General features: G+C 38.9%; 1 protein-coding gene across 4 annotated transcripts in view; it reads right to left on the reverse strand.

The window, feature by feature from the left end:
- Nucleotides 1–22,106, reverse strand: part of cfap20dc (CFAP20 domain containing) — a 401,364-nt gene that overhangs the window by 27,995 nt on the left and 351,263 nt on the right. The window lies entirely within an intron of this gene.

Consider the following 22,106-nt stretch of genomic DNA (forward strand, 5'->3'; position numbering starts at 1 on the left):
CAACATTAATTTTACAAATTAAAATGTTCGAGTATAAATCTTAAATTAAGATGCAAAATGTCTAGAATAGGTAGAAAATGGTTATTAACAATCTACAATATGAATGACCTTGTCATATTCTTCATTCATTTTCTAGAATGGATTATTTTTAGTTTGTTTTTGTCACTCACTTGCCATCATGATTAACTTAATAGTTACATATTCAAAGTTTTGAGCATAATGTTGACTGAGAAATTATCTTGGGTTATATCGAATGTTGATAAACCAAAAATATGAATATTTTCTTTTACTCCTCCATGGAATCTAAGAACTGTATTTATTGCTGATTACTAATTGTACAGCAGTGTAGCTTGCTAGGTCATTTCAGAGGGTGAAAGTGAGGACTGCAGATGCTGGAGATTAGAGTCAAGATTAGAGCAGTGCTGGGAAAGCACAGCAGGTCAGGCAGCATCCGAGGAGCAGGAAAATCGAAAAGATAATCTTATTGAGTGGTGGAGCAAGCTCGAAGGGTCAGATGGAACCGTACTAATTAAGTTGCTCCAAACAGTATTTCTTCAGGCAGTAGCCCTCCATCAGGAAACAATTGAAAATAGGAACAGAAGTAGTCTAATCAGCCCTTTGAGCTTGATTGCCCATTTAATAGAAGCATGGCTGATCCAACATTCCTCACTTTCCTACATAGTCCTTGATTCCTCAACAAATTGAGAATCTATCCACCTCAAACTTAAATATAGACAAGGACTCTGTCCTGACAGCTTTCTCTGGTAAGGAGTTCCAAAGATAATCATCCCTCTGAGAGGAAATTTCTCCTCATCTCAGTTTTATATTGGCACTCCTTTATTGTGAGCCTGTGCCCCTCTCCCATGAAGGGAAACATCCTCTCAGCATTTACCCTGTCGAGGCCCTTAAGAATCCACATCTTTCAATGAGATCACCTCTCATTCTTCTAACCTCCAATGAGCAAAGACCCAACTTGTTTAGCTATTGCTAAATCCCTTCATACCACGGATCACTCTCATGAAGCTTCTCTGAACCACTTCCAAAATGACATCTCTCCACAAATAAGTAGACCAAATTTCTCACAGTCCTCCAGATGTGGCCTCACTAACACCTTGTACAGCTTCAGTAAGACTTCCCTCCAACCCCTTTGAAATATGGGCCAACATTTCATTTCACTTCATTCCTGAAGAAGGGCTCATGCCTGAAACGTCGATTCTCCTGCTCCTTGGATGCTGCCTGACCTGCTGCACTTTTCCAGCAACACATTTTCAGCTCTGATCTCCAGCATCTGCAGTCCTCACTTTTTCCAACATTTCATTAGCCTTCCTGATTACCTGCTGCACCTGTGTGCTAGCTCACTGTTTAAATAATATCCTGTTCATTTTGTTCTCTTTTCCCGCACAAACAACTCCATATTTTCCTACATTATACTCCATTTGCCATCTTTTTACCCACTTACTTAATCTATCAATAACTCTCAGTATCTGCTTATATCTCCTCACAACCTGCCTTTCCATTTATTTTTGTGTCATCGGCAAATTTGGCTACAGTATATTCACTTTCTTTCTGTTTACGTATTGTAAACAGTTCTGGCTCCAGCACTGATCCCTGTGGAACCTGACTGGTCACAGGGTTGCCAATGTGAAAACAAAACTCCTTATCCTCACTTATTGTTTCCTGCCCATTAGCTAATTATCATGAGTTTAAAGGTGTATATTGTACCTTTAAGACCGTGTGAAAGCTGTTTTACATGGAGAACTTGTGGGCACCTGTCATGTGACTGACTAGCAGTCTCAGCGTGTACTGGAAAATTGAAAATAAACAACATTTGGTTGTGAAACAAATACCTGAGTTTTTGTTGCTGTTTTGACAACCATTTGAATTTAGCCAATCAGTTTAAATTATGTCCCAGAATACCAAATCCCAATCGAGTTTGAATTTATTGTTTCTGCCAACCTCGAACCAATGAGGTTTGGGGTTTAAAAGAAACAGACATTTTGACAATTAGACAGAGAGACCAATTGCCATTGCCAGAGTAACTGCCAGCAACACACTGTCTATCAATGGTACCTTTTCATACGAAACATCTTTGCAGCAAAAGACCAAAGATGACCCAGGGAGATCTACAGCAGAGAAAGACAGACACCAACGATGACAGCTAATATGTGGTTTTGAAATTAGGTTGATGAAATTTTAATGCAGGTTTTTATCAGAACGATATATTGGTATAGAGTGAAGGTAGATAATGAGCATTTAAGAGAAAGGAGGCTTAGAGAACATAAGAACTAGGAGCAGGAGTAGGCCATCCGGCCCTTCAAGCTTGCATCACCACTCAATAAGATTATCTTTTTGTGGGCTTAGCTCCACATTCCCGCATTTTCCCCATATCCCTTAATTGCTTTAATTTTTAAAAGTTGTTACGACACGGGGTAAACTGTCCTGCTTACTGCAAACCAGCAACACAGAAAAGATTTATGCTGTGCAGTAATCTGTGAAAATTCTAGAGGCCAAGAACTATTTAAAGTAAAAATTAACAACTTTATTTCTTAAAGTATAACAGAGAATAATTAACTAACAACTATTTACAACTCCTTTCTAACCTACTTTTTTACCTTCCCTTCGATAATACTAGTCCGATAAAACTCCTGATTACAATTCATAAAACAAACTTCTTATCTCAAAATCAGGCAGGTTTCAGTTTTCTATGTATTCCTGTCTTCTTCTTCTTGGGGATTCTGCTTCACAGGTTACTGATCGATAAAGATACTTTTATGAGAGCTATGTTTCAGACAGTCTTTACATGCTGGTAACTTGGCAGTTCTCCTCTCAATTGTTCAATTCTACCTGGTCTTATACCCCCAAAACATTGGATTGTATCGTTGGCTTTTAAGATTGTCAATATACTAAATTCAAACTGGATTGGAGTTTGGTATTTTTTTGGGTATAATTTAAACTGATTGGCCTAATTTGATTCTGTTTTGGCATTTCTAGGCAACCAGCTACCCTAGCTACCCCAGTGACTGGAGCACATGTTACTTTGTATCTTCTTTCAGAACACTCGGTGCTATCAATTAGTTTTTGCTAGCTTTTAACTCTCTTAAAGGAACAGTACGTCCACATCTTCATAACAAAAGTATCTACCTTAGCTTTAAAATCGATTACTGAAGTTACATCAACTACTTCTTTGGGCAAGGAATTCCATAGATTAACAACTCTCTGGGTGAAGAAGTTCCTTCTCAATTCAGTTCTAAACCTGCTTCCTGTAATCTTGAGGCCACACCGTCTTGTCTGAGTCTCACCAGTTGTTGTTTAATGTTCATTTTTAGAGTTAAAGAATAAATTGATATTTTTTACTTTAAATAATAGAATTTGGGAGTTATCTGTCGCTCATAATTTAACAGATTACAAGGCGAGGTGAGCTTTTCTGGGTGTTTGGTTTAATTTACTACATTCAATGCCATGGGCTCCTAATTTATCACTTAACCTTTTTGAATGCATTCTGGAAATCCAAATACAACACATCTACTGGTTTCACTCTATTCATTCTTGTCGAGACTTTAGATTCCCTAAACTGTCCCATCCTTTTATTTTCTGATAACAATTAGCCCCATCACTAACCTGCAATTCTACTTTCTCCTTTATCTTTGATTGACTAATTTTCCATGCAATGACTTCACCCTCCTCACAATTTACTTTAAAGCACTATCTACAGCCTTAGTTATGCGATTCACCAGGACTCTGGTTCCACTTGCCCTCTTGTTCTTTCTTTATCATATTTTCAGCACCTCTCTCCAGGAATATTTAATGCTCTGTCCTGCCTTTCCTTGAGCCAGGTCTCTGTTATTGTCAAAACTTCCGATTTCCACATTGCAATCTGGGCCTACACTACATCTTATCTACTGATTTAGACATCATCAGTTTCTTTCTTAATCCTGCTTTATCTATTGACTTTTATTCTCTATTCTAGTGCTGTCTCTCCAAATATTTTGTGAATCCTCATATTCTTGTCTAATATTCTCTCTTGGTTCCCACATTCCTGCCAAGTTAGGTTAAAGCCTTCCCAATAACACTAGCAAAACACACTGCAAGGAACTCAGTCCCAACTCTGTTCAGCTGCACGCCATTCCACTTTTACAGTGGGCAGCATGGTGGTACAGTGGTTAGCACTGTTGCCTCACAGTGCCAGAGACTTGTGTTCAATTCCCGCCTCAGGTGACTCTCTGTGTGGAGTTTGCATATTCTCCCCGTGTCTGCGTGGGTTTCCTCCGGTTGCTCCGGTTTCCTCCCACAATCAAAAAATGTGCAGGTTAAGTGAATTGACCATGCTAAATTGTCCATAGTGTTAGGTGAAGGGGTAAATGTACGGGAATGGGTCTTGGTGGGTTGCGCTTCAGCGGGTCGGTGTGGACTTGTTGGGCTGAAAGGCCTGTTTCCACGCTGTAAGTAATCTAATCTAATCTACAGGTACTATCTTCTGCAGAGCCAGTCCAGTGTTCAGGAATCTAAAATGCTCCCTCCTGTATCATCTTTCCAGCCATGAATTCATATGCTGCATCCTTTAACTTCTGTACTTGCTTGCATGTGGCACTGGTGATTCTACATGCTACTGCTTGATAATTTCCTGTGTAGAGTCATAGAGACCGACAGCACAGAAACAGGCCCTTTGGCTCATCAAGTCTGTGCCAGTGAAAAACAAGCACCTAAGTATTCTAGCATGGGCTCCATAAATAGCTAACATGATTATGATTCTGACTGCAGAACAAGACTCCCCCTCAGTGGTGGGGAAGTTGCTGGAGAGGGCACTGAGAGATAGGATCTATTTATATTTGGAAAGAAATGAGCTTATCGATGATGGGCAACATGGTTTTGTGCGGGGGAGATCGTGCCTTACCAACTTGATAAGAGTTCTTCGAGGAAGTGACCAAGTTGTTAGATGAAGGAAGGGCTGTTGATGTCATATACATGGACTTTAGTAAGGTGTTTGATAAAGTCCCCCATTGTAGACTAATGGAGAAAGTGAAGTCACATGGTGTGCAGGGTGTTCTAGCTAGGTGGATAAAGAACTGGTTGAGCAACAGGAGACAGAGAGTAGTAGTTGAAGGGAGATTCTCAAAATGGAGAAAGGTGAGCAGTGATGTTCCACAGGGATCAGTATTGGGGCCACTGTTGTTTGTAATATACATAAATGATCTAGAAGAGGGCACTGTAGGTATGATCAGCAAGTTTGCAGATGACACAAAGATCGGTGGAGTGGCAGAAAGCATAAGGGACTGTCAGAGAATAAAGGATGATATGCATAGACTGGAGAGTTGGGTGGAAAATGGCAGATGGCTTTCAATCCAGACAAATGTGAGATGATGCATTTAGGCAAGTTTAATTCTAGAGCAAATTATACAATGAATGGAAGAGCCTTGGGAAAAGTTGATGGGCAGAGAGATCTGAGAGTGCAGGTCCATTGTACCCTGAAGGTTGCTGCACAGGTGGATAGAGTGGTCAAGAAGGCATATAGTATGCTTGCCTTCATTGGATGGGGTATTGAGTATAAGAGCTGGCAAGTCATGTTAAAATTCTACAAGACATTGGTTCGGCTGCACTGAGAATACTGTGTACAGTTCTGGGCGCTACATTACCAAAAGGATGAGGACGCTTTGGAGAGGGTGCAGAGAAGGTTTATGAGGATGTTGCCTGGTATGGAAGTTGCTAGCTATGAAGAGAGGTTGAGTAGGTTAGATTTATTTTCACTAGAAAAAAGGAGATTGAGGGGGGACCTGATTGAGGTTTACAAAAACATGAAGGGTATAGGCAGGGGGATAGATACAAACTTTTTCCCAGGGTGAAGGATTCAATAATGAGAGGTCATGCTTTCAAAGTGAGAGGTGGAAAGTTTAAGGGGGATACACGCGGTAAGTACTTCACATAGAGGGTGGTGGGCGTTTGGAACGCGTTGTCAGCAGAGGTGGTAGAGGCAGGCGTGGTAGATTCATTTAAGATGCGTCTGGACAGATGCATAGGTAGGTGGGGAGCAGAGGGATACAGATGCTTAGGAATTGACTGACAGGTTTAGACAGTACATTTAGATTAGCTCAGGCTTGGAGGGCCAAAGGGCCTGTTCCTGGGCTGTAAATTTTCTTTGTTCTTTGTTCAATGCCTACATCACCGATACCATCAAGACCTCTGGCTGTTAACCCTTCCTGTAAAGAATGTCTCTAAGCTGTGATGACAATCCTTGACCGTGGCACCAGGCAGACAACATACCATCTTTTAGAGTAATGTTTACGATCACAGAAATGCCTCTGTGGCATTTCTTTTTTCCAAACAGCAATTTTCCATCACCAATGCCCTTCCTTTCTTCTTCCTGTCCTCCTGAACAATTGACTTCTGGTGATGCCAAAAGACGTGGCTCTGACTATAGTCACTTGAGTAACCATTTCTCACATTAGCTTCCAAAATTGAAACCTTATTTGTGAGTGGCACCTCAGGGGACTCTTGCATTACAAGCCTTAAACTACCTCATTCCTTTTCTGCTTCCAGGCCCTTAAGCTGTGACTACCTCTCTGAACATGCTATTCACATAACTTGCAGCCTAATGAATGCATCAATGTCTCAAGTTGCTGCTATCACTCTGAAATCCACAACACATGTTTCTGTAGCTGGCAGCACTTTTGATGGTTATCTAGGACATTGACACTTATGCACCCATTCCTGGTAATTTTCTGTTAAATCCAAGTATAGTTGCTTCTTTAAAAATAATACACTTCTCTAATTTTCAGCAATTTAAAGGCAGAACTCTGATTGCAATTTTTTATCAATCAATGCATTTACTGAAATAGAGTAAATCCTTCTCCACACCCTTCATCAAACTCCCTATTCAACACACTTTACTTCTTGTCATAAAAACCTACTTAACATACCTCATTTACCCATGTACCAAATTATCACTTAGAGCCAAATTCCCAGATATACTCACTCAGGCTCTAACACTATCTCACTAATGCAAAATCTCCCTCATTCTGACTGTGTGCTTTGAAATCCTTTTCTTAAATAAAGCTGTGATGAGTCACTTTCTGGCTTAGTTTCCTGCTACAGAAATTAACATTTTATTCAGACAAGGGATTTTTGGTAATTGATGGATTATTGCCACTACCATTTAATTAGGCTATTTTAACTTAAACACTGTTAGTTCTGCGTCAGTGTCTGACTGTTTCTCAAAAGCAGAACTTCATAAAGATTTACCAATTGAATTTGCATAATGTAATAAATTCACAGATGTATTCATTCAATCTCTGTCCTGCCTCATTTAGGCAAACACTCCCTCACAGTACTCAAATTAATTAATCAGAATAGTATTTATTAATAAGATATTTTGTATCTTGAGTAAGTTTCTATCAAGTGATCACAGTGTCAATGCTTCCCTTGTCTACACAATGAGACATGAACATTGGTTATTTGAGTCTTCTTGTGAGAAAGTGGTTTCCATTGCACAAATCTTTAATGACTCTTGCACTCAGTAAACACCAAGTTTGGGTAATTATCGTATTTTAGTTTCTGTAAATACGTAGACAATAGTAACTTCATATTTGATCTGTTGCATTCTGATATGTCTTCAACTGAGTATCTCCAAAAAGGTTGTTTACATTTTCATGACTTCCCAGAGACATGTCTGGACATGAATTGACCCTTACCTGTGCAGGAAACATGAAGGACAGTCATTTGACTAACCTCCCCACAGTCTGGATAGTTAAGGCGAATTGTCCATATCACATCCTGAATCTGAAAAGTAATGTGCATGCACATACTACCCAGATATACTACGTACAATGGTATTGCCATTGCTGAATCCCTCACCATCAATATCAAGGTGTTACTGTTGACCATAAGCTTAATGGGATCAACCATTTAAATACTGTATCAAAATACTAAATGAAAAACGTATTAGAGGCTGGAAATTTGTAGTGGATAACCCACCTTCTGACTCCCAAAATCTACCCACCATTCACAGTAATCAGAATATTCTCTCATTGCCTGAATGATTGCAATTTCAGGAACACTCAACAAGCCATCTAGGAAAAGTAACCTGCTTAATCACTACCCAATCCACCACCTTAATATTCATACACTGTGCTAGAAGCATGAGGTAGCAACAATATGTACCATTCACAAGATACAGTGGAGCAAATCATCAGCTTCACTGAATCAATCAGCATTTGTTGTCCATCTCTAATTGCCCTTGAGAAGATGTGGTGAGCCTTCTTGCGTCACTGGAGTCCATGTGGTGTAGGTACACCCACTATGGAAGGGGAGTGGGGGGGGAGGGGAGGAGGTAAGGGGGATGATGCAGTTCTAGTATTTTCACCCAGGCACTGATATAATTCTAAATTAGGATAGAAGGGTACTTGCTTCTCCTGGTGTTTTAATACATCTGTTTCCCTTTTTAAGTTTTAGTTCTTTCCAATGGTGGTTACAATCTTATATAAAGTGACTCCAAAGCGAGTTGACAGTGTTAAATATCAGCAGTAGAAAACTATTTGTATATTTTGTTTCCCAACAGCAACATAATTTACCTTGATGAGCGCATGAAAACTTGCCAAAATAAATGTAACTAGAAAACTGGCTGCATTTGTTACCAAGTGTTACATAATGTATCAGTTAGGAATTGCAGCAAGCTCATTTATTTAATAATAATCAACACAGACGTGCTTTTTTTGTACCTATACTCTTGAATTTCATTGATATTCATAAAACCAATAAAATAAATTGTTCTAAAGCAAATTCAAATCTTGCACCTTTTCTAAAAGACCTGAGGGCAGTTTGAAATGAGTTGTGGCTCAGTTAATGCTGTAATATGTCTTTCATAATGCTAGCAACTCCAAGCCAATGCTATTTTATTTCCTTTCGGCATACTTAGGTTGCATCTTATTTGTTTATAGGAGATAGCTAGAAAATTCAGACATGTGGCAGCTTAACCTTTCTATAATGGGTGCAATTAAATGCAAATCAAATCACTGCAGTATGTACAATGGTCAATAGTAATCAATATTGTAATCACACATGATTACTATAATAAACTGAACAAATGTAATGAGCACTGATTTTGTGGAGCATGGACTTCTCTGGTGTATTAGGGAGTAATTAGAGAATGGGCTAATCACCATATCTAGCATATGTAACAAAATAGGCTCTTTAATTGTCTTACTCTAGAATAATCCTGAGAGTTTAGTGACTATAATATGACAAACTTGTACATTCTGTTTGAAAGTAAGGTGGTTCAGTCTGAAATCATGGTGCTAAATGTAAAGAAAGGAAATTGTGAAGGTATGAAAGACAAATTAACTGAGGTGGATGGAGTCAATGCATTAAAAGGTATGGCTATACATAGGCAATGGATAGCCTTCAAAAATGATTGCATAGTTGCATATCACGTAAACAGCAAACATACATTACTTCAAGATACAAATTCCCCAAAAACTGTCAGGCAACTGGGGCTAAGAAAGAAAGGTAAAGATTGTATAAGATCCAAAGAAAAGGTCAATAAAGTTGCAAGAAACAGGAATAAAACTAAGGATTGGGAGGATTTCAGAATGCAAGGTAAGACCAAGAAACTAATAAAGAAAGGAAGTATAGAATATGATTGTAAACTAGCAAAAAAACCCCAGCAAAACAGACTGGAAAAGCTGCCATTATATGTATGTAAAAATGAGGCATTTGGCTAAGATTGTGGAACCCTTCCAGGGAAAGAGTTTATTATGGGGAATAACGAATTGTCAGAGAAGCTAAATTGTTACTTTTAATCTGTTTTCATTGAGGACAATATGAGAATCTCCTAGAATTATAGCTCTAAGGGTTTAGAGAGAATGAGGAATTGAAGGAAATTAGCATTAGTAAGAAGTTTGTGGATAAGAAGTTTATGAGACTGCCGGTTGATAAGTCCGCGGGACTTTATATTCTATATTTAACAGGGTTTAAGGAAGTAACTACATAGTGAAAAGTATTACTTAGACAGTAAGAGATTGTAGAGCGTGGATGCACATATGGACCTGGGTATCTTTGTCAAAATGAAGACTAACATTCAGATGAAGTGGGCAGTTAGGAAGGATATTGTCTTGTCTTGCCTTTATTGCAAGATCATTTGAGTACAGGAACAGCAAAGTTAGGCTTCAATTGTATTGAATTGTACAGAACCTTGGTCAGACTACACCAATGTGCAGTTGTGTTCTACTTCCTTTTGGAAATATATTATTGCCATTGAGGGAGTGTAAGAAAGGTTCACCAAATTTGATTCTGGGATGGCAGGACTGTTCTTGGAAGAGAAATTGAGAAGTTGGATCTGTATTCTCTAGAGTTTTTAGAAAGAGAGGTGACCTAATTGAAACTTATAAAACACAAGGAATAGACAAAGTAGAAGCAGGTAGATGCAGGCAAGATGTTTCCCATGTTTGAGGAATCTAGAACCAGGAGAAACAAAATTAGGAGACTGAGATAAGGAGACAATTTCTTTATTCAGAGGGTTCTCAGTCTTTGGAATGGTCTACCATACGTGCTCTGGAAGCACAGACATTGTATCTGCTTAAAGCAAAGATTGACAGATTTTTAAATGTTAATGATGTGAAGGGAATTGGGGATGTTTGGAAAAAAGACACTGATATGGATGAATATCACAATTATATTGAATGGTAGCTGAAAATGTGTTGCTGGAAAAGCGCAGCAGGTCAGGCAGCATCCAAGAAGCAGGAGAATCGACGTTTCAGGCATGAACCCTTCTTCAGGAACGAAGAAGGGCTCATGCCCGAAACGTCGATTCTCCTGCTCCTTGGATGCTACCTGACCTGCTGCGCTTTTCCAGCAACACATTTTCAGCTCTGATCTCCAGCATCTGCAGTCCTCACTTTCTCCTATATTGAATGGTAGGCCAGACTCAACCACTGGAATGGTCTACTCCTACTCCTAACTAGTATCTAATTTATATTAAAAAAAACTGCTGGAAATACTTAGTAGCACTGGCAGCATCTGTAAAGACAGAACCAGAGTCTTCTTCATTCTCACCATTCATTACATTTCTCTTAAAATTCCTTACTTGCCTAAGCCAGGAAGAAGGGTGTGGAATGGCTAATAGGCTACACTTCAAATATTGGTCCAGATATTCCGATTGTTATATAGTTGTTCCTGTAGCTTAGACATTTCAGGACCATGTGGAATTCCTGACACAGCTGATTCCAAGGGTATTGCCGAGGAAATTAAAAATTCAGATAGGCAATTTCCCTGTGTCTTGAACCCTTTGAAATCTTTCAAAATTTGCAACGTCCAATTGATCCAACTCACTTAAGCTCAATAGTTAACAAGAAAAGTCAGGATTAAAAACTTATTGTGACTCCTGTATTCCTAAATCAGAAGCATGATGGAATACTACCAACTTGATGTGTCTAGTTCCAACAACAGTTATAAAACCCAACATAGGATACGAGCATCGCTGTCTAGGCCAGCACTATTGCCCATTCCTAACTACATAATTGTGAATCTGGAGTCACATTTAGGCCTGACCCAGTAAGGACAATAGATTTCACTCAAAGGCACTGGCGAACCAGATGGGTTTATCAGACATTCAGCAACCGTTTCATAGTTATCATTAGATTCTAGATTTTTAAAATTGAATTCAAATTACACCATCTGCCACACTGGCATTTGAAGCCAGATCCCTAGAACATGACCTCGGTCTTGGGATTAATAGTCTAGTGATAACACCGCCACATCATCACCTCTCCTCTGTAATTGCCCAGGAGGATAAGGGCAGCTGATGTTGGGAACTCAACTTGCTGGAGCTTCCCCTCCTGGTGTGACATGTTTTTGTGATTTGTAATTGCCATTCCTTCCTCGCCACTGGATTGGAATCCTAGTAGTCCTCTCTGACATCATTGTGGATACACCAACATCACATGGACTCCAGTGGTTCAGATAGATCACCAACACCTACTCAAGGGAAATTAGGGAAGGCAATAATTGCTTGCATAGCAGGATGCCTATATCCTGTGAATGAATTAGAAATAGCATGCCAACAATGAAGCTAACTGTGATAAGTATTTAGTGCCAAGTCAGGTTAGATCAGTGGCTTCCCTCTTTGAAGGCTATATTCCCTATCCTGCAAAGTATATGTGAGAGTGGAGTCACTTTGTTTTATATGGTCTTGAGTTTTGAAAGAGATGCTATATTCTACAACCTTGATGTCCATTGAGATTTTGGTGGAACTGAAGGGAAAGGAGGAAGAATAAAGTGTCCTTTGGCCTTTTTGAGTCTTTGTTTTGAAAGATGGGCGACAGTTGCATTTGACCAGGAGTCATCAAGCATTAATCAGCAATTAAAAGTGAACTCAACACATTCGTTAATCAATAACATTGAGACCTTCTATTGGCCAGTACAACATCATGCTGTCTAATTTTGGGGCATCCTATATTTGCTTATTAATTCATTGTTCAGGATGGGTTTTAAATGGATTAGATTCCCAGATTATTCCAATTATGTCACACTTATTTGAGTCCATCTCAAAGACTGGAGCATATAATCCAGCCAGACATTCCAGTATCATGCAGTGCACACTTCTTTACTATCAGAGTGCTATCTTTCAAATGTGATGTCAAACTGAGGGCTCAACTTAGCTGAAGGTGAAACATCCCATGACAAGGGATTTCTATTCAGTGTCTGTGTCAGTAATTATCTCTTGTTATAATTAAGATTATTATACTTTAAGACTGCTGCTATAAATGTGGGATAAATAAAAGAGTCATCTAAGTTATTCTTCAGTCTGCCTGACAGTAACCTTGGGTGGTTTGTGTTGTGATTGCAATGAGGTCAGCCAGGTGGACCTCATAGATTATGAGTTTCCCTGATTGGGGTTGTTAATATGGTCCAGTCAGGGAGCCCTGGCTGACAGATAAGAACAGACATATCAGACTTCCTGTCCACTCTGACAGAGCTGGATCAATGCCAAGGACTCTCCACATATATATGAAAGGTGACTTGGTGATGGGATACAGCAATTGTGGAGTTATTTCACTGGAGACAAGAATGGGATTAATGATGTAACCAACTGAAGTTTGACTGGACTTTAAACAGGCACTACAACTGGATTATCATTGGAAAATGCGGCAAGTGGATGAGTTACAGGGTATTCCACTGGAAGTGGATAACCTCGCCAATCCGACTGAGCTTGGGGAACAATAGGCGGTAGTGTGGGGGTTAAATAAAATAAAATAAAGAAAAAAAAGAGAAAAAAAAAGTGTCAGACATTCTGTTCACTCTGAGACCTTGTTCTAAGGGAGCTAGATCAGTGTCAAGGACTCAAATAAATGGTGACTTGGTGACATGATACCGGCCTCTGCTGAGTTATTTCAGTTCATTTGTTAGAAGTCAATGTAAGGCCCAGTTTGTTTTGCAGGGAAGGAATTGCAGGTTATTTATGCTTGAATACAATCTGCAGTCTCTGAGTTCAGCACATTTTGTAGATATTGATAAGTGGTAGTACTTAAGTTGTCAATTTACTTTTCAACTGTCAATAAACTTGGCCTTTATCACATTGATGCTAGTGGAATATTATTGAATGCAAATTGCTTGTCACGTTTTGTACACACAATGATTACACTTAGAAAACATTTCATGGCTGTAATGCGCTCTGGGACACCCTCTGGTCATTTAATATATAAATACAGACCTTTGTTTTGTTCATCTTTCTTTTTACTGGTGTTGAATATTGAATCAAATGGATTTGCCTTTTTTTCTCTTTGGAGAGATGGGGAAGGCTGTCAATGAGGAATTTTAAGCTGTGTATATGGAGATACTGTCTCAGTTTCCAACTATTTTACAAGTCTTCCCCTGAATTTTAAAGTATTCTAAAATCTACAGTAAAGACACAACTTATCCTGAACATTTCTCATGAGAACAGAATTTTTTTCCAGGCACAAGAGACACTGATGGCATTCATGGTGACCACTGAACTAGATTGCTGCAACTATAAACATTGAGCTTTGCAGTACTACAGAGCTGGATGTATTGTATCTCACTGAAAGCTTTTTATATTAATGACATAATCATGTGTCAATCTTAAATTAAAAGATCTTAAAGAACATTTCACTTCACTTTAAGCTTTTCTGCTCATTCTAGCAAGTATTGCAGTCGAATATGAAGTGGCCAAGTCATAAATGAATAAATGTAATTTTTAAATTTATATGTTAGATTTTAATTATATGAAATTGAAAAGTAATAAAATATTGAATAATATAATACAGTAATCACAAGAGCTTTAAAAGGTCCCACTAAATGCATATTCTCAGTTTAAAGGGTTAGTTACAGTGTTTGAGAATTGGTAACACTCCTTCCTAAGTCACAAGGTTCTGGGTTGAAAGCTCACACCAGAGTACAAAAATCTACCCTCTGTGTCTTCCTTTCATTCTTTTTCTATGTGAATTTTGTGCATTCCCAGCATTCTTCAATAGCTGACTCATGTCATTTGGTTTCACGGTATTTATCAATTATTCATTTATTCTATGGGTTTGAGGATGTCTGTCTTGGAACAAATTTTAACAAGAGCCATTGTTCAGTTTACAGAAAGCAGATGGTCTTCCAATGGGAGATTTTGCACAAGGAAAGCATTAGGTTTCAGATGAATCAATGTAGAGTTAGGTAGTGTTTCACCTTGTTCACCTCCTTGACAGTCTCTTTAGCAGTATAGTTAATATTTAAATCTAAGGCATTATTGCACCTTCTCAAGTTTTCTATTATGTAACATTTCAAAATAGTCTAAATTATTTACAAATTAATGCAGTTCTGCAGGTTTATTTGAACTCTGGACAGCACAAAATATTACACTTTTATTGGTGGGTTTTACTGGAACTCACAGAAAGTTCTTCTAGTCAATTGTGCTTTTCATTCAAAATACTGCCATCAAAATAACTGGCTTTGGTCATGAAGTCTATTCTACTCTTTAACAATGTCATCCTTTACAATCACAGAAAAGCTCATCCATAATCTGAATAAGATATAATTGCAAAGAAACGTCTGAAGTTGTGCATGATTACACATTTATTTTCAGAAGCTTTTACAACCAGATGCGAAGAAGGAAGATCTTGAGATTTATATCTTTTAAAAAACTTTGTAGTTTTTAGAATAATTTTTAAAAATTCTGCAGAAACAAATGTGGAGGAAGGAAAGTAATACTTTTATGTGACACTGCTGTATTCCTAGAAGTTTATAACATCAAGAATTGTAAAGTCATTCACTCAAGTTTCTTTCATTTGTGACATTAATACTTTTTGTAGAAAGCTTTGGTATTTTTCACTTTTGATACTGTTTCACTTTTGGTATTCTGGTGTCTGCCATACTCTGCAGCAATTTTCATTTTTAATAGTTGTTAATGCAGAATTTTCTCTATTCTCATTAAAATAAACTGTCTCTAACAAAAGTAACCTTCACATGGAATGAAGGACAATGCACTAGTAAAGGAAAAAAATGAATAATGTGCAAAGCTTGCGCAGTGAAATCAAATAATGATTGCATGTAAAGCTGTGCTCTGCGCCAGCATCGTTGCCAGTGGATTAGGGTCACATCCTATTTATCACTTGTCAAAGTCAACATGTTTTGAATAATTAATTATTGGTATTATGGAATCCTAAAGAAGGCATGGACAAAACAAGGATTATGCAGTACTTTGGTGACAGCTCTGCATTATGCACTGAACTAAAAGTATAAATTCATTTGCATCATCATATATGTCCAGAATAATATGCATTATTGTGCCACTGATAGAATGGTAAGAGCTTGAATCATACTATGCTGCAGATATAACTTGATAATGTACTAATGTTGCACTATGTTGAACAAATTTGTACCAGTTAACAGTAAACATTAATCCTACATAATTTGCATTTATTTCTAAAATTGCCCATAGCTAAAGAGTTCATGATTTGTATAACAAAATAATAACATCCCAGGTTATGTGATGGAACTACAACAAGTCATATAATGAAAGGCATGTTGTAAGGTCATGCCTGAGAACCTTTGTTAAGTGTCTGACCTTTAACTAGGCACAGTGAAGGGATGCTATGTAGAAGTCAGGTGCAAACCTCCCCCTCAGCTGCTGCTTACCCATAGATGTGAAAAAATATTACACTGGACTATTGAAATGCGATCTGGTGTTAGGGCAGGGATGGGGAGGAGGGTACCCTGAAAAGATTAGATTAGATTCCCTACAGTACAGAAACAAGTCCACACTGACCCTCCAAAGAGTAACCCACCCACACCCATTCCCTACCCAATATTTACCCTTGACTGATGCACCTAACACTACAGGCAATTTAGCAAGGCCAATTCACCTGACCTGCACATCTTTGGATTGTGGGAAGAAACCGGAGCATCCGGAGGAAACCCACACAGACACACTGAGGATGTGCAAACTCCACACAGACAGTCACCCGAGGCGGGAATAGAACCCGGATCCTTGGTGCTGTGAGGCAGCAGGGCTAACCACTGAGCCACCGTGCTGCCAAAGGAAAATGATCATTGGGGTCACTGATTAGATTCCCTACAGCGTGAAAACAGGCCCTATGGCCCAACTAGTCCACACCAGCCCTCCGAAGAGTAAGCCACCCAGACCCGTTTCCCTCTGACTAACGCACCGAACACTATGGGTAATTTAGCATGGCAAATTCACCTGATCTGCACATTTTTGGAGAGTGGCAGGAAACTGGAGCACACAGAGGAAACCCACGCAGACTTGGGGAGAATGTGCATACTCCAACGGACAGTCACCCGAGGCTGGAATTGAACCTAGGTCCCAGGCACTGAGGCAGCAGTACTAACCATTGAGCCACTGTGCCGCCCTGAAAGAAGAGCATTTGGTGCAAGTAAGCACCCAATGAATAATATCAGCAGAGTATGAGTCAGAAATCAAGCTCCTCATGTCCAATTATGCTGTGAAAAAGCTCATGTAGAGGGATAGGAAAGGATGGGATATTTAAATATACAGGTTATTGAAGCTTCTTAATTTCAGAACAGAGCTGAAAATGTGTTGCTGGAAAAGCACAGCAGGTCAGGCAGCATCCAAGGAGCAGGAGAATCGACATTTTGGGCATGAGCCCTTCTTTAGGAAAGGGCTCATGCCCGAAACGTCGATTCTCCTGCTCCTTGGATGCTGCCTGACTTGCTGCGCTTTTCCAGCAACACATTTTCAGGTCTGATCTCCAGCATCTGCAGTCCTCACTTTCTCCTAATTTCAGAACAGCTAAAGGAAGTGGGCATATAGTGGTGAGCCGGTCATGGCTACATCAGGGTATCCCTTGACCTCATAGCAAGAGCAGCAGAGTAAAGGATGACTGGTCAACTGGCGTCATTGGCACTGTAGGGAGCAAGGAAAGTGAGCATATTGCTTGATTTGGGCTCTGCCTTGAGGAGGGTATTTACCTAATGCCTTACACAAACAATTCAAAGTTCCCATCCCAATCTCTTTTCAAACATTATTCACACGCCTCACATAAGGTCACATGCCTCGCATCTTGCAACCATCTCTAAGCCACTACTATGTTGTCACCAATATCCACAGGAGCCTAGAATCTCAACATTATCTCATGTAAGGCCATCACAGACAAGAGACTGTATTGACAGAAACCAAAAGTCAACAGTAATCAAAGCAATAGAGGCTACATTCCACTCCCAACTTGGAGATGAACTGTTTGCTTCTTGAGGAACATTTTACAGTTAGTAACTCATCATCCAATCCAGGTCTTTTATACTCGAACCAGGTATCAATTAAAACCTGTGAGGCCCGTAGTACTTGTGCTCTATTGTGCACAAGCTGATGTTTCCCCCAGCAATATCAGCCTTGTTGCCTGACTGTTGAGGAAAGCACTATGTTATGGATGCTGTGCCAATGGAGGACAACCCTGGACTACCGATGCTTTACTTGGTTCAGAACTGGTGTTCCAGGATGATGCTGGTGCTAGGGATGACAAGTTATTCAATGTCTATTTATTAAACATGACAATATATTGCAGTGGTGAGTTCTTCTGGCTATGACAAGTGGTAAAATTAGACTAGCATCAGATGAGAGGGGTGCCACATGAAAGGATAGGTAATTATGAGGCAAATTTGGGACAATTGAAAAAAAACTATATCAATTGGGAAAAAGCCTGCTCAGGAAATGTACTGCCTTTCTGAAATACCCTTATGAGTCCAGTACACAACTTGATTATCTTCTTGAAGAACATCTGGAAGGCTTCTTGATACTTGATTTCCTTACTGAGCTGAATTTGCCAGACTCAGGAGACAACGGCACATGTCTATTAATCTGGCTGTGTGTCAGAAGGCCAGATCAACAACTATGTGAATATTCCATACTTATTGCTTTCTTGTTCAGAAACAAGTCATTACTTTCCAAAGGTGTTTTCTTCTCAGAGTGAATATCTGCATTGAGAATACTATTATTGACTTTTACCTGGTATGCAAGCGTGTGTGTGTTACGGGTTATTTATAGAATTAGAGATTTATACTGTCATACTGTGTTTTGCATCTACATTGAATAAAATTTGTTTTATATTAAATCAGTAGTTCCATGTTTATTAAAGAAACCTGGTTGATTATCTTTTTAAGTTTAATATAGAGAAGGCACACAATTGGACATATTGAGAACTGAATAAAACAACTGATCTCATTTTATGACCCTTGGAACAATAGGATTAGAGAGATTGCATCCTGAGTCCCACACGTTATGGGTGGAGCAAACGCCAACAGCAAGTGAAAAAAGTTACTATCCATTAAAAATGAATCGGTTTGGCTGGTATAAATATATGGAGTATTCACTGACATCATGGCAACAAAGGAAAATGTTAAGGCAGGCAAAACAATATTGACTTTGATTTCCCCTTCTCAGAAAGCTATTTAGAGCAAACATTGAGTGATCATGAAACAATAAGAGATGATGGGATTAAAGGAAAGTGGGAAGCAGTTTTAGGTTTAGTCAATAAAGGTAATTGAAAAAGAGAACATCATTGTTTAAAAAAAAGTTGCTTTCCACTGCTGCATTTCTGTGATTTATTTGTGATTTCATGGTTATTTTCTTAAATTAAGAAATTTCAATTAGTGCACATTCATTAATTGGATTTTCATAGTTTTCAGGAAGTGACAAAGAGGGTACTATCACTACAATTCATATTTGCTTATGTTATTAAAATAGGTAATATTAATCTCTGACTGCAATAATGGAATAACTGTCTTTGGTAACCAACAATCATCATTAACCTAAATGCACCAATAGGCAACTGTAGCAGAGAATTTAATTCAATAAATATGGTCATGACATTCAATGTACTTAAAAAATAGATGAAAAAAAAATCAGCGATCTACGGTGGGCCATATTTATGCCTTCAGTAAAAAGCATACAGATCATTTCTCTCCTGTGTCATTTAAATTGGATATGCACATTTCATTTTTAAATGCTTCACTGTGCTATTTAGTAATCTAGTCCACAAATGAGTAATTGCACGAATGAATAAATTAGTCCTCAATGTAGGGTTAATTACTGCTTCCATGTCTATAATGCCATAATTCAACATTTTTCTCAACCTTATCAATTCCTTTCATGCTTCAAGGTATAGACACCATCTCATGGCAATGCAAAGCACTGGGTGAACAATGAGAGTAAGCAACAATTTAGACTTCAAGATAAGCAATCGTTAGAAACAGCTAACAATTGAATATACTGGGTCAATTTTAGCCTCCCTATTGCCCTACACCACCTGAAAATGAAACAGAAACAGAGAAAAAAAAATTGTTAAAGAATATGGATTACTGATTTACTGGTGAAAGACCACCTATTTTGATTTTCAAGGTTGGCCTTGATTTAGACGACAGGACTACACGCTTGATAAACAACAGAGCAATCAGCTGAAAGCTCGACATTCCCATTACATTGAACTAGATGAGGAGGTTCTGTGAACATTTTCAATGATCACTGAGCCCGGTATTGGATGCATAAAACAAGAATGAAGTATTTGCATAAAACAAGAATGAAGGAAAATCATGACAGCGTGATCTGCCTCATTCCCATTCTGAGGGTCTGAACACTAATGGTACTGTGCCTTTAAGTCTCTTGCAGAGAGGTATAGTCACAGCGGTGTCTGAATGTCTGCTACAGGAGCAGTGGTTAAACACCTTTGAGCTCTCGGAGTGTGTCTTTTGTAAAGAAGCATGAGTGGATTGAGTCAAGCTCACACAGAGCCAGCATTTTAGTTTGGCTTTCACGAGTGCGAAGGTTTCTGATGCAGCTGAGCAAAAAGCTCGACTCCTCTTTTCTGCTGCTTGATTGTTTCTGTTGGTGTTCCTTTCTCCTGGCCTGGGGAAGAAATAGCACTTGAGGAAAATCTTGCTTGCTAAACTTGCCTTTGCCAATGGGGTGTTTATGAGATACTGCTATATTGGAACAGTTTATGATTAGTAATTAAATAATACATTATTTCATTAAATATGTCAATAGACTTAAGTATTCCAATTCTTTGTTTGCTTGAATTCTAACCGTGCTATAGGAATAAAGTATGTATTGCTTAGTAGAAAGGAGGAGGTAGTAACATTTGTGCCTAACCATCTCTAACAAGAGAGAATCAAACCTTTTGACATTCAATGGCATTATTTTGAATGAATCCCCCACTAACACACTGACAAGAAACTGAATTGCACTGGCCACATAAATACTGTGGCTACAAGAGCAAGCCAGAGGGCTGGGAATCCTGCAATGAGTAATTCACTGTGTGATCCTCACTAAAGACACTCTATCATCTACAAGGTACAAATCAGGAGTTTGATTGAGTATTCTCCGCTTGCCTGGACCATCCTAGACTCAGCAATACATTTGATTGTTTGTGAATTGGTACCAATTACTCCCTCCACCACCAATATGCAGTGGCAGCAGTATGAACCATCTACAAGATGTACTGTAGAAAATCACCAAGGTGCCTTAGATAGCATCACGAATCTTTAAATTCAAGACTCCTAGAAAGGCACCATCACCTGCAAATTCCCCTCCAAGGCACTTACATTCTGATGGGAAATATATTACTGTTACTTCAGTGTGGCTGAGCCAAGTTTCTGAAATTGCTGATAGCATTGTGGGTCTATCTATATGGAGTAACCTGCAGCAGCTCAGCACCACCTTTGAAAGAGTTACTATGGATGGGAAACAAATGCTAACCGAGTTGGCAAAGATCAGATCTCATGAATGCATTAGAAGAAGTTCAATTTTGGTTGCGCCAGGAATACTTGGCTTTAGACTATATTACAAGCTTGATCCAAATATGGATGAAAGAGGTAAATTCTGGAAGTGAGGTAAATAACTTCTCTTGACATCAAGATAGCTTTTGACCCAAGTAAAACTGAAGACAATAATAACTGGAGGTAAAGGTTTCCACTGGTTGGAGTCATACCTGACACAAAGGAAGATGATGGTGGCTGTTGGAGTCCAATAATCGCAGCTGTGTGAGATTGTTGCAGGAGTTTCTTAGGACTGTATCTTGGACGCAACTACCTTCAGTAGTGTAATCAACAATCTTCCCTCCAGCACTTCCTGAAGTGGTAACGTTCACAGATGCCTGGACAATTTTCTGATTGGCTCACTATTCTTTAGATAACAAAGTGGTCTATGCTCACTTGCAGCACATGCTGGACAATATTACTCTTGGGCTGATCGATATATTTAAATAACCTGTTCAGAGGACACATCTCTGAAGCAGGTTTGACTTCTGGCTCAAAGATACTACCAATGCTCCTTTGTGCACTCAAATGCAAGGTAATATTCCATCTCCTAATCACCTAATCATCTAATTGCTTCCCCTTTACATTCAATGAGATTAACATTGCCAAGTCAACCTCCTAGTCTCACCATTAACCAGAAACTAAACTTGATGAACTATATGAATATTACAGTTACAAGAGTAGGTTAGGGGCTAGATGTTCTTTGGTAATATACTCATCTCCTGATTCTCCAAAACCTTTTGTCATCTACAAGGCATGAGTCGGGCGTGCGATTAAATAATACTCACTTGCTTGGATAAATATAATTTCCAAAATACTGAAGAAGCTTA

The sequence above is a fragment of the Chiloscyllium punctatum genome, chromosome 12, assembly GCF_047496795.1.
Source record: "Chiloscyllium punctatum isolate Juve2018m chromosome 12, sChiPun1.3, whole genome shotgun sequence".
Lineage (NCBI taxonomy): Eukaryota > Metazoa > Chordata > Chondrichthyes > Orectolobiformes > Hemiscylliidae > Chiloscyllium > Chiloscyllium punctatum.